This window comes from Lynx rufus, unplaced genomic scaffold (assembly GCF_022079265.1).
Source record: "Lynx rufus isolate CCGP_SWC_20201006 ecotype Redwood Valley unplaced genomic scaffold, mLynRuf1.p SCAF_21, whole genome shotgun sequence".
Taxonomy (NCBI): domain Eukaryota; kingdom Metazoa; phylum Chordata; class Mammalia; order Carnivora; family Felidae; genus Lynx; species Lynx rufus.
The window spans coordinates 23,274,155-23,287,245 of NW_025814836.1; the positions used below are offsets into that span (position 1 = coordinate 23,274,155).

At 54.2% G+C, this 13,091-nt stretch overlaps 1 long non-coding RNA gene across 1 annotated transcript; it reads right to left on the reverse strand.

Annotated features, from left to right (window-relative positions):
* Positions 1–1,646: 1,646 nt before the first annotated feature.
* On the reverse strand, positions 1,647–9,447 carry LOC124517368 (uncharacterized). Its single transcript, XR_006963430.1, has 5 exons — positions 9,113–9,447; positions 7,614–7,695; positions 5,130–5,209; positions 4,481–4,648; positions 1,647–2,355 (listed from the first exon to the last, which is right to left on the reverse strand). It is a non-coding gene; the product is annotated as an uncharacterized LOC124517368 (long non-coding RNA).
* Between the last annotated feature and the right edge of the window lie 3,644 nt (positions 9,448–13,091).

Below are 13,091 nucleotides of genomic sequence, written 5' to 3' on the forward strand. Positions count from 1 at the left end.
GGGGGAGGGGCAGAGAGCGAGGGGACAGAGAATCCAAAGCACGCTCCTCGCTCAGAGCACAGAGCCCGATGTGGGGCTCGAACCCATAAACCGTGAGATCATGACCGGAGCCGAAGTCAGAAGCTGGGCCAACTGAGCCACCCAGGCGCCCCGCCACGCCACCCCCCCCCCACAGCAGTCATTTTATGCCACGCCACCTTAGACGAGTTCCTTAATTCTCAGAGCCTCCATTTACTGGGATGGATGTACTGTGCTACCGGGTAATCTCACAGGGAGCAGGGAGGGATGGGCAGAGACTGCTCCTCGACCTCCGTAGGATGGAGATGATATTCAATTCACGCGCGAAGGCGCCACTCGGCTACCCTAGCAAACGCTGCCCAAACCGGACACTCGGGTTAGAACGTGAGGTCCCGGAAGTCGGGGCCGGGAGCTGTCTGGCTGGCTCCCTCTCGGAGTGGGAACTTCCCTCCCCAAAAGCTGAGATTGATCCGGGCCACCCTGGGGTAGCCCCACCAGCACCAGCCACGTTTGGGAGAACAATACTTGTGCAGTCAGACTGAGGCAGGAAGTGAGTCATGATTCTTCCTCAGTCTGTGAGCAAGAGAACCCTGTTGAGGGGAAACAGGGACAGGGCTGGCCCCGGGTAGCCTGGAGCCTCTGAGGTCCCCCAGTGTGGTGCCCTTTTCCCACTTGTCCTCCTGCCTAGAAGAAAGGTCAAGCCAGAAACCAAGCAACGCCGGCAGCCTCTGGGTGCCCCACCCATCCTGGAGGCTGGCCCCAGGGGAGCAGCAGGGGGGTGGGGGGGGAGGAGGGGCTGGCCCCAGACCCAGATGGCTGCAGAGCCGCCTCTCCTACCCTGCCTGGGCCTTGAGGTATTGCTCAGAGGTGCATCACTTGGGGGCGGAGGGAGGACTGAGCCAGTGAGCACCTGTTCTTACTTCGCCCCCAGCATCTTTACCTTAGTCCCCCTCGCATTTGGGAGTTTCACGTACAACTGTCCTCTCGCTAAAAAGAAGCCACTCTCCTTGAGTGAGAGCCCTCTGGGAGAGAATCCCAGCTTGTCACAGCTGGTGACTGTTAGCCCACTTCTCCCTTTATCTCCCCGAAACAAGTTTCTGGGGCAAGTATTGTTCTCTTTATCACACCCAACCATTTATCTGAGGCCTCGAGGCCTGAGGGAGCTAAACTGCGCCTTGAAGCCCAAGTCCCCCTTAGGGCCTTAAGAGCCCAAGGGCCTCTGGGTCACAGTTTATCAGTTTATACACCTGGTAGCACCGTGTGACGGCAGTCCGGAGCAGGAAGGCCTGGGAGGGGTGGGGGAGGGGGTGGGCGGGGGAACAGGGCCTGATGGGTAAGGCCTGAGCGAGGAAGGGGCTTGTGAAGGGGTTCGCACCTTTGGGGGGGGGGCAGGCAGCCGGGCCTCTCTTCACCTTTGAACTGGGGCTAATCTGCCAGGCTCCTGGAGGGCAACCTCAGTCCTGCGGCTGCACCCACCCAGGCTCGCCCATGTCCCCTTGGAATGCTCTGGGGGTCCCCCCCCCTCTCAAAACCTCCTCCCCACTCTCAGGCACCTCAAAGCCTTCGACAGCAGCACCCACACCTGGTTTTAATCAAGATGTCCACACCGCATTCTTAGAATACACGGAAGGGCACACGACAAAATTTAATTGGTATTTTCTCTGAAAGGGCGGGATTTGAGAGCTTTCTGTTTTCTTCCTTTCTGCTTACCTGCGTTTTTCAGAAATGTCTACAGTAACTTCTTATAATGAAATAATTAAACCTTTAAGTCATGCAAAATTGAATAAAGCATGGCCATACTTCACCATCTAGCGCCAGAACACCTGGGGTCCATCTCGAATGCTGCCGGGGCAACAGCCAGGCTCCTCCTATCTGGTCACAGGGCAGGGCCTATCCGGTTCTGGCTAAACCACTTTGGGAAAACCTCCTTTATATGACAAACAGGGTGTCTGTGGGTGGGGGGAGGAGCTGGAAACGATTTGTTGGTGACATATCTGGTCACGCTGGGACAGGATCACAGCATGGCCGGCCCTTCTCATTTTCCCAGTTATTGGGGTGGGTCTGCGCTTACCTTTGCCTGTGTGGCTCTGCCACGTCCCGAAGTCACTTACCGGTTTGATAGCTTCCCTTTGCCTACTTTGTGTCTTCTTCCTTGTCTTCAGTGCCCAGCCGATGCTACCCACAATTGGGCACCCACTATGTGCTTTGGATGCAGTCTAGTCTGGCAGACATTCATTGAGCACCTGCTGAATGCAGGGCCCTGGTGCCTTGCACCTGAGTCCCTTAGAGCTTGTCCTCAGGAAGCCAGTGACATCTGCGAGGGTTAGAAGGAGGTGCCTGAGGGCACCAGCATCTTGAAGAATCTACATCCTGCCCCCCAACCGTGGCTTTGCAGTTGCCACCAATCCCTGCCCTTCCTTCTCCCTCTTGGTCCAGAAAAATAAAACAATCAATTAACTAACTAGAAATTAAATAAATGTCTGAGGGAGCCTAGGTGGCTCAGTTGGTTGGGCATCCGACTTTTTGATTTTGGCTCGGGTCGTGATCCCAGGATCATGGGATCAAACCCCCGAGTCAGGCTCGGTGCTGAGCCTGCTTGTGATTCTCTCTCCTCTCTCTCTCTCTCTCTCTCTCTCTCTCTCCCTCTGCCCCTCTCCCCCATGCACTCTCTTGAAAAAACAAAAAAGTTTGTTTTTGTTGGGGTGGCTCCGTTAATTGTCCAACTTCGGTTCAGGGTGTAATCTCACAGTTCATGAGTTCGAGCCCCAAGTTGGGCTCGGTGCTGACAGCTCAGAGCCTGGAGCCTGCTTCAGATTCTGTGTTTCCCTCTCTCTCTGCCCCTCCCCACCTCTCTCAAAAATGAATAAACATTTTTTTAAAAAGTTAAAAAAAATTTTTTTAAATAAAAATTTGAAAAAAAAAAAAAACACCAACAAACAATTTTCATGACTTGTTGAATTTTCCAATTAGTTTGTCATCCAGAATCGGGTTTGTCAACCGCAGCACTATTTCCACCTGGGGCCACCGGATCGTTCCTTTTTTTGCAGGGACTGTCCTGTGTATTGTAGGATGTTTGGCAATATCCCTGGTCTCTAAACACTAGGTGCCAGGAGCACCACCACCCCATCATGACAACCCAAAAAGCATCCCCAGACCTGGCCCAAGGTCACCTGAGGGGCAGAGTCACCCCCCAGCAGAGAGCCACCTATCCAGAGCTAGGAACGAGCTGGGATGGGAGCCGGCTGGTGTTCCAGGGGCAAAGCAGCGGGACTTGTCCGTGGGTATTACACCCCGAGACAGCAGGCAGCAAGGGAGAAAACTGCCAAACCCCGAACCGTCCGGCGTGGAATGCATCAATGGGGTCGTTTCGTGCTCAGGACGAGCAGTCCCGGGTATTTCTGCACCGTCGCTTTCAGGAACGTCAGTGATAACGCCAAGCAGGGAAAGCAACAATGTCGATCGCACTGTTTGCTAAGGTGGGGAAGTGGGGTGGGGGAGACAGCTTTGCGTTCAATGTGTGTTTAGAAAGCAGATCGGTAGCTGCTTGGGGAAGAGGGGCAGGGAGGGGCGAGAGGGAGTTTGGGAGTGATGGACAGATCTGTTCACTACCTTGATCGCGTTGATGGTTTCATGGGTGTACCCAGACGTCAAAATGGATCAAGTTGTACACTTTAAATACGTGCAGTTTATCGTGTGCCAATCATATGTCAATTAATCTGCTTCTAAAATGTATTTCATTGTTTAAAGTTTCAGGGCTTGAAAGGCCTTATTTTGGAAAACTGACTACTGTGCAGTAGCCCGTTCCTTGACTGTACCAGATAAACTGGGGGGTACTTAAGAGCACAATGCAGCTCTTGAGAAGAAAACAGAGAAAAAGGAGAAAACAATCGCGGGCCTCAAGGTTGGCCTAAGGAAGGAGGGAGAGCCGGCGTGAAGTCAGCTAGAGCTTGTCCCCTGGCTCAGAGGAGGCACTGGTTTTTCCGTTGGACGATGCTCTCAAACCAACATGTCTGGAACCGTATTATCAGGGGCTTGGGAAATAAAATAACAAACTTAGCGCTGGCTGCCAGGAAGGCAGCAGATGAGGCTCCTCCACTAACTTTAATCCCTAAAGCAAACACTGGCTCCAGAAAAAGTCAGTTAATACCTGCAGGAGGGGTGGGTGCTATCCCTCCCTGGGGCACACGGTACACCCGGGGGAGCCGAGAGCTGTTATGGGGGCGGCTGCACATGAAAGGCACCAGGGCTCATGCCCGAGGGGATGCATTTGGCCGGGTAAGGTGCTGGAGATGCCCGGGAGGGAGAGCCGTGGGGAGCAAACAATGAGGGGCCTCTGGCTGACAGTTTGAGAGACTTTTTAGCTGACGGAGACCTCCAAGCAAGGTTCTCAAGAGGCTGTGAGAGAGGCCAGGGAGCGAGGAGAGGGCTTGGGGTGGGGATAACTTCTTGGGACTGTAAAGACCTGTGTGTGGAGGGTTGATTGTGCACCAGGCGTTTCATTCAGTTATCCCTCAGATGGTGACTGTGGACGTGCTGGATGCAGGACCTCCTCCAGGGCTCCAGTTGTGGTGAGGGAGGCAGACAGCAGGTAAGTAAGCACTTACAAGAGAAGTTCAGAGCAGCATAAACTCTGGAACACAAGTAATGAAAAGGGTAATGCGGTAGTGCCTGGGGGAGGGGCTGGTCTGCTGTCCCTGGGGTAGTCAGGGAAGGCTTCTTGGAGGAGGTGATATTTGAGTCGAGGCTCAAGAAAGACACAGTGATGTAGAGATCTGGAGAGAGGGCGTCCCAGGCCAAGGAAACCAGGAGGTGACAGGCCTGGACATGAGCTCGTGCGCTTGGAAAGCAGACACTTCTTGGTGCAGTGGGAGCAGTAAGAGTAGAAGAGATGAGAAGGGAGGGGAGGCCAGGCTGGGTCATGGAGCCCGGTGGTGGGCTAGTCAGGGTATTGAATTGAATTCTCAGAGCACGGGACAGATTTTGGAGAATTTTGCTAATTTACCCTTTTGAAAGGTTCTCTATGGTGGGGAGAGAAGCCACATAGGGGTTCAGAGGGGGAGCCCCACAACAGCCCAGCCCAGGAGGCACTGTCCGTGACCCTCCCACGTTACCTGTGAGGTCGGGGACTGCCTTGGGGAATTTGAGCGACTCTCGTAACTCAGTAAGCGGGTTTGTGGGCTCCGGTGCAAGCCTGGGAAAGGCGGGGTGTCTGTCACTCATCACCTTGAGAAACCAGCACTTAGGCAGGTTGGCCAGGGTTGTTAGGCCTGGGGTCCCACTGCCCACCTACTTGGGTGGGTTCAGGTACCGCTTCCTAAACCATACCTACGTGGGCATCCTAGCAGGTGACTTGGCAACAAGAGTTTCTTTGGGAAAGGGCGCCTGGGTGGCTCAGTTGGTTACGGGTCTGACATCGGCTCAGGTCATGATCTCGCAGTTCCTGTGTTCAAGCCCCGCGTCGGGCTCTGTGCTGAAAGCTCGGAGCCTGGAGCCTGCTTCAGATTCTGTGTCTCCCTCTCTCTCTGCCCCTCCCCTGCTCATGCTTTGTCTCTGTCTCAAAAATAAACATTTTTTTTAAAAAAAAGATATTTTTACAAAATTATGAAAAAAGAGAAAAGTTTCTTTGGGTTAACACTGGAAAGTTACAGAGCACTCATTTGCTGATTCTCTAAGTGCTTTATGCTAATTGCTTCATTTACTTCTCAGAACGACCCTGAGGCAGGCTATTATTATCCCCATTTTACAGGTTAGGAAACAGGCCTAGACAGCTTTCTGGGAGTCACAGTGAAAAAGAGGGAGACCCAGGATTTGAACCTGGGGACCCGTAACGGAAAGCCCCCACACTTAAACCACTCAGCTATCTGCCTCTAGAAGAGGGTGAACCATGGCTGAATCAGACGCTGGTTCCCTCGAGCGTGGTGGTGCGGGCTGCTCAGCTGTGATTCACATTTGACTCTTTCTTGGACGAGGCCCGTTTGCCTGTATCCTGCCCGTAGTACCTGTGGCTCTTTCTGGAATGTGTGTACCGCTACTGAGCTGCCCTCCCCCCTACACACAAACATTGCAGGAGACCTTCCAAGTGTGCTGATTACCAGTCCAAATCCTGCTCTGAACGCCCCCCGGGCAAATTACGCAACCTTCTGGGTCCCCAGTGTCCTCATCTGTGAAATGGGACAAAAATCTACCCAGCTCATCAGGTGACGCCTGCAGAGTGCTCTGCACAGCATCTGGCCAGATGCACTGGCTGCTGGGATTAAGTGGCCTCCTTTTTCCTTCCGAGGCAGGAATGCTTTTCCAATGTTTATTTATTTTTGAGACAGAGAGGGACAGAGCGCGAGTGGGGGAAGGGCAGAGAGAGAGGGAGACACAGAATCTGAAACAGGCTCCAGGCTCTGAGCTGTCAGCACAGAGCCCGACGCGGGGCTCGAACTCACAAACCATGAGATCATGACCTGAGCCGAAGTCGGATGCTAAACCGCCTGAGCCACCAGGCGCCCCAGGAATGCTTTCCTGATGCTTCCACATGGGCCTCAAACCAGGCTTTTGGGGATGAAATCTCTGCCCTCACCCCAGCTCTTCTTTGGGAGCTGACAGATGACCTTTTCCTCCCCTAGCCAGGAGAGCTGCTAGCCTCCTCACACTGCTGTCTGTGCTCAAAGCAGCCTTTGGTGTGGTCTGGTCCCCAGGTGGCTCACAAGGTGCCTTGTACCCATTTTACAAGCCACCTACTCCTTTGACCTCTTGCCTCCAAGGCCAGAGATCAGCGGATAGTGAGGCAGTGCTTCTGGACCGCAGAATATGTGGGCAGCCCACTGGGGCGAATGGACCAGCTGAGGGAGGCCGGCAGGCCTTGCTGGCAGGTGCCACTCCACACCCTGATGCCTGCTGGGGGGGCTGGGGGCTGTAGAGGCCGTTTCAGGCACACTAGCGGGCACTGCTCTCCAGGGGGCACCTGGCAATCTGGCCACATGGGGGCCAGACCGCTAGCTGCCCCTCAGAGACCATGTCCCCGCACCGGCCGCAGCATCGTGCTTTCTAGGCTTTCTCATCAGAGTCCTGCCGGGGCTGATCTTCCTGACCTGCGAGTCATTGAGAGAGAAGAAATACTTCCAGATAGGATTCTAGGAAGATCGTTCTCTTGGGAAGCAACGGGGATCTTTATCACCGACATCGCGCCTCCGATCTGAGCCCTTGCACATTGCCTTCCTGGAACAGACCCTCCTGCAGCCTCCCCAGTGGTGACTGAGATAAATTATTTTTGTTATATTAGGTACACATTCCTTTTTCCAGTTCTTTTTTTGGGGTGGGGGAAGTGGGGAGAGAGAGAGAGAGAGAGAGAGAATAAGTGAGGGAGGGGCAGAGGGAGAGTGAGACACAGAATCCCAGGCAGGCTCCAGGTTCCGAGCCATCCGCACAGAGCCTGACATGGGGCTCGAACCCACGAGCTGTGAGGTCCTGATGTGAGCCAAAGTCCAGCGCTTAACCGACTGAGCCACCCAGGCACCCCCCCCTTTTCCCAGTTCTTATGCAACCATCAATCCGAAATGATTCAAAGGTCAAGACTGTATAGAAAAATACACATAAAGCAACCCTACCTCTGCCCCTACTGTGTAGTCCCCCTCCACACCCGAGTACCAATTTTGACTAGACCCGATTTATCCTTCCAGTGTTTTCTTCCTGAAAAAAAAAAAAATACATACACATTTATTGCTCTCTCCATATGTATGCTTGTACTCTTTTTTTTTTTTTTAATCAAAAGGTAGCATATAACAATTTGTTTTCTATCTAGCGATATACGCTCTGGAGAAATTCACATGATAAACATAAACAAGTCTACAAACCCAATACAGTTCAGAATGAACATCAGTCTAAAGGGAAGGATGATGTCGTTGGGCCGAAACCAATGGCCGCTTGCAGGGACGTGGGACGGACCAATGAGAGCGGGCCTCCTCGTGGCTGTGACATGCCTACGGGACGCCGCCTTGTGCTGGGCGTGACTCAGTTCTCCCACTACTTTTCTCTATTTGAATTACTGCAGTGGTTCTGTTTACACAGCGGGCTCTTACATCATTTGGCCCTCACTTGGCTTCAACGCATCATTGACGCATTAAATCCGCCTCTGTTCTTTTCTTGTTAGCCAGCAGCAATTAAAAAGGACTGCTGGATGCCAATACAATCATAAACACAAATGCAAACTCGGGCAGTGAAATCCCGTGTCAAAAGGAGATTGTAAGGTGGTCAGGCCGACAGTAATGATGATGAAAATAATCATAATGGCCAACGTGTACTGAGTACTTGCTGTGTGCTGGCCCTGTGCTACACGCTGGACAAAGTCTTACGTAACCCTCCAAAAACCCCATCAAGAAGGCACTACCCATTTTACAGATGAGAACATTCGGCCTTGGAGGGATTAAATCACTTGCTCCAGGTCACGTGTACAGGAAGCGTGGAGTCAGAAGTTTGAACCCGTGTCAGGCTGACCCCAGTGACCACTCTAAGGGCTGGTGGCTGGTGCAGGGGGCTTCCTAAGCTCTTTGCCATCAGATCCTGGGCATAATTGCTCACCTTGGCCAGGCCCTGCTGGGCTGGGTGAAGCAGGATATACAGGGGTCTGGAGCAGAGGGCAAAAGGGGAATGTGGGGGTCACAGTCCCTGATGGGACCTAGACTCCCAAGGGACCATCCCCCTGAAGTTCTGCGCACCGAGCCTGTTATGTGACCCTGCCTCCCCTCTCTCGGTATCAGAGCGAATGAACACACACACAGATGCCAAAAATACCATTTGGAAGAAAACGATCTATGTCCGTGACTGTAACAATGACACTTTGTCAGGTCCTGGCGAAGGAATGGATTGAGAGTTCTAAATGTGCCTTAGAGTCCCCGGCCGGCTCTGCTGGGCTGGGGCCGGGCAGGGCCCAGGCAGTGCCCAAGATAAGACGCAGACTCTGTGGCTGTCACCTCCTGGTGGCCTTCCGCTTCCCCCTCCTCTTGCCCTGACTTGCCTCACCTCCCAACCACCCCCCCCGCCTCCTGCCGCTGCGTGTTTGTTCTCTCCCTGTCCCGAAGCCTCCCCCCCCCACCCCACGCTTAGGTACCAGGTCACGGAGCAGGTCTGAGCTTCACGGCTTGCTGGCGACAGGCACGAACAGCTTGCTGATGAAGACGATGAGCCACTGGAGTCCCCCTCAACGGCTGTCCCAGGCTGGGGATTCGGTTCCCAAGGATCAGGACAGTCAGGCTGCTGGGGCTGACTCACTCTGAGGTTCACGTAACGAATGCCTGGGTCCTCTCCGTGTCTGGACACTCCCACCCTCTGCCAAAAACTCTTCCTTGAGAGGCACTCACAGGCCCGAGGCAGCCAGCTTGGGGGGGGTGGGGGTGGGCGGGGGGTACCATTCCACGCCCACCTGTGCCCCCTTCCTCAGACCCAGGCCTGAGAACACTGATACTTTCTCCCTCCCCCCAGCTGGGCCCATCGAAGCCCAGCCCTTTCTGTGAAGCCTCTTACCAAATCACATAGTCATTTGCTTTCCATTTTCCCTACATCAATACAATTGCTTGTAAAACCAAGTTGCCCCATCTCTTCGGCCCCAGGTGATGATGGGCCAGGCACCATGTGACTTCCAGACATGCTGGTCCCATCGTGCGGCTCCCAGTGTGGTCTTCACTTGGCTCGCCGGGATTGGATCAGGGCATTCTTTTCATCTGGGTTTGAGCTTCTATTAGAACCCCACCAACCCTTTCCTATTTAAAAAAGTTGGCTTCTTGCGTCACCAAAGACATCCCTGTGCCTTCCCGAGGTCCCATCTCCCAGTTCTCCACCTGGCTCGTTTGGCTTCAGGGCACTGGCCTCCCTGCTACTTCTCGGTCCCTCCAACAGCACTCCCACCCCAGGGCCTTTGCACTGGCCATTCCAGCTGGACTTCTCTTGCACAATGCGCATCTCTCTCAGGACTTTGCTTGACCATTGCCTTCACTGCCTACAGTATGTTGACATGCAAATGCGTGCTCCCATCCCCCTCTCCTTGCTTCATTTTTCTCCAATGCACTTTTCACCACTGGACATACTCTATATTCTCCTTACGGGTTGATGTATTGCCTTTCTTCCCTCACTAGATTGTCAGCTCTATGTGGGCGGGGGCTTTGTCTGTTTTGTTCACTGCTTATCCCCAGGGGCTACAACAGTGCCTGGCACACAGTAGGCCCTCCATAAATACTTGGTGAATGACGGGCGCCTGGGTGGCTCAGTCGGTTGAGCGTCTGACTTCGGCTCAGGTCATGATCTCACCGCTAGTGGGTTCGAGCCCCACATCGGGCTCTGTGCTGACAGCTCAAGAGCCTGGAGCCTGCTTCAGATTCTGTGTCTCCCTCTCTTTCTCTCTCTCTCTGCCCCTCCCCCACTGTCTCTCTCTCTCTCTCTCTCTCTCTCTCAAAAATAAATAAAATATTAATATTTGGTGAATGAATGGTTTCATTCATCGTGGTAGAAAACCTGAATCTACATAAAGGCACAAAGAAGAAAGAGAAGATGCTTTAGAATTTCCAATCCTTTCCAATGAGCTCCCCATCTCTGGAGGCATCTCAGTGCAAACTAAGCACCCGTTCCCGGACGAGTTGCGGGACGGTGCGCGCTGCGGGGAGGTGAGATTCCTACGCTCTGCAAAATGCTCTCCGCCGCTCAGAGGCGTCCTCTGCAATTTAGAGCCACTGACCAGCACAGGACTTTCCCTTTGGTGCCCAGCACCGGGTGGGGAGCCCTCTGACCCAGAAGGCTTGGGAAACAGGGTGGAGCGGAGTCACCTATCAGGAGGCAGAGACCTGCAAACGGTGACAAAGGTGGACGGAAGCCGGTCCAGACGCTCACCGGCTGGACTGATTTGAGATAGGTCAGGCCATCGCCCCGTCACCAGCCACGTCCCAGCCACCAGCCATGATGTCTGGAGCTCCGGCACTGGAGAGACCACGTGAGCCACAGAAACCAGGCCCAAATTTGCGTGTCGGCCCTGAACGGGTCATGGGGGGACGGCGAGATTCGGTAATGGGGGCATTTATTTATTTTTTTTTAACGTTTATTTATTTTTGAGACAGAGAGAGACAGAGCATGAACGGGGGAGGGGCAGAGAGAGAGGGAGACACGGAATCTGAAACAGGCTCCAGGCTCTGAGCTGTCAGCACAGAGCCCGACGTGGGGCTCGAACTCACGGACCGCGAGATCGTGACCTGAGCTGAAGTGGTAATGGGGGCATTTAGAAGCAGGGGCACTGCCAGGAAAGGAGGCGACCCGAAAGCCCTGTTCTCCATGACAGGAGTCCCCAGCATCGAAGAGATCAAAGGGAGCGTGACTTCACGGATACACCCCGGTGCAGGTACTGGAGAACCAGTTATCTGGGACAGGAAGTGGCTACGAGAAACAAGCACCAAGGCAAAATCCCCTCTCAAGAGCTGCGTAATCTCTCCAAGGAGTCCATCTGCACAGAAATGGGGTTACTGGGGCACGTCACCCGTGGGGCGCGTTCGGGGAACTCCTTGAGGGTTCACTTGGGACACTTGGGGGATCACAGGTACGGCAAACACACAGCACACCCGCCCCCTGCGTCTGTGTCCTCGCTCGTGGCAGACCCAGCTAATCCGTCGCCACAAGGCCGTGGGATCCTTCTCTCTACCGTGTTCCGGTCACCGCTAACCCACCGGAGCCCGCACGCGGAATGAAAACGCAGCGGCTCTCCGCTGGCGGAAGGGTCGTCCCTGAGGGAGGAGCCGAAGAACTGTCTTCACCTCGCCTGCCCTGTGACAATCACGGGGTTAGGATGCCTCAGATGAGGAAACCGAGGCTCAGAGAGGGAGTGAGACCCGGCCAAGGTCACGCTGGACGCTGGTGGGGAGAAGTGGGTCCGGAGCGCTGGTCTTCCCCCTGCTCACCCAGAAGCTGTCACCTGTGACGGGACAGTTGGTGCGGACAGTTGGTGTATGTCCTCGTGTCCCCGTGCCCGGTGGAAGAAAGCATTCCGGGTCTATCTGCCACCAAGTGCAGAATGTGAAATCCCAGGGTGCTTGGGTTGGCCTTGTAAAATTTGGACTTTCTGGGCTCCCTGGGTCAGCAGGGCTGCGGTGGGCAGGTGTTGGGGAGGTTCAGTGCCCAGAACATGGCTGCTGGCTGGACGTGTCCTTTTGGACCTTAGTCCCTGGCCTGTGTCCGGGGCCAACTGCCCAGGACCCTCAGACAGAGGCAGCCTGGCCCAGTCCAGGGGACAGGGCTTGCTTTAGGGTGGTGCCCATCCTGGGCAGGCCGTCTCTGCTCTCTTGGCCTCACATGCCTGATCCGTCGATGAGGAAGCTGACCTATGACTTAACTTTGCTGAGCCTCAGTTTCTTCATCCATTAAATGGGGATAATGATACCTCCCTGCCGAGATGTCACAAGAATGGGATGGACTAATTCTATAAAATGCTTGGCACAATGCCCCGCACATGGCAGGTTCTGAAAGAAGGCAGCTGGAATTACCTGAGGACTTGTCCAGCTGTGAGAGCCCAGCCTGTGACCCACACCGTCCTGTGGGAAACAGGCCACCTGACAACTGGCTCTCTAGTCACTGGAACTGATATACCTTGGCCAACCTTGGAGGGTGAGAAAATGGATTTCTCTTGGATTTGCAGAGCGGCCCAGAAGTCCCCAGACGGCTGCCCCTGGTGCCCACGGTCTGTGGCGAGAGCTGCAGACAAAGGGCCCCTTACATTCGTGGAGGGAACTCCCCCTGTGGCCGGCTGGCTGGGGACTGGGCAGGTAGGTCAGGGAGTCTCCTGCTTGGAAGCAGGTTCTGGCAAGGAGAGGCCTGTGACTCTCCTTACCTCTGGCTTCCCAAGGGCCCTTCCTCAGTGACCTCAGCTCCTTTGTGCCCACCCACGTCACATGGGCAATGCTGGGATGGGAACTTTGGTGGCACTGAGTGGGAGAAGGACGAGCCGGCTGTGCCTTTTGTCTGTATCGTGTTTTCAAACAACAATATGGCTCATGCTGTAATTTTATTTTCTTAAAAAATTTTGTTTAATGTTTATTTATTTTTTGAGAGAGAGAGAG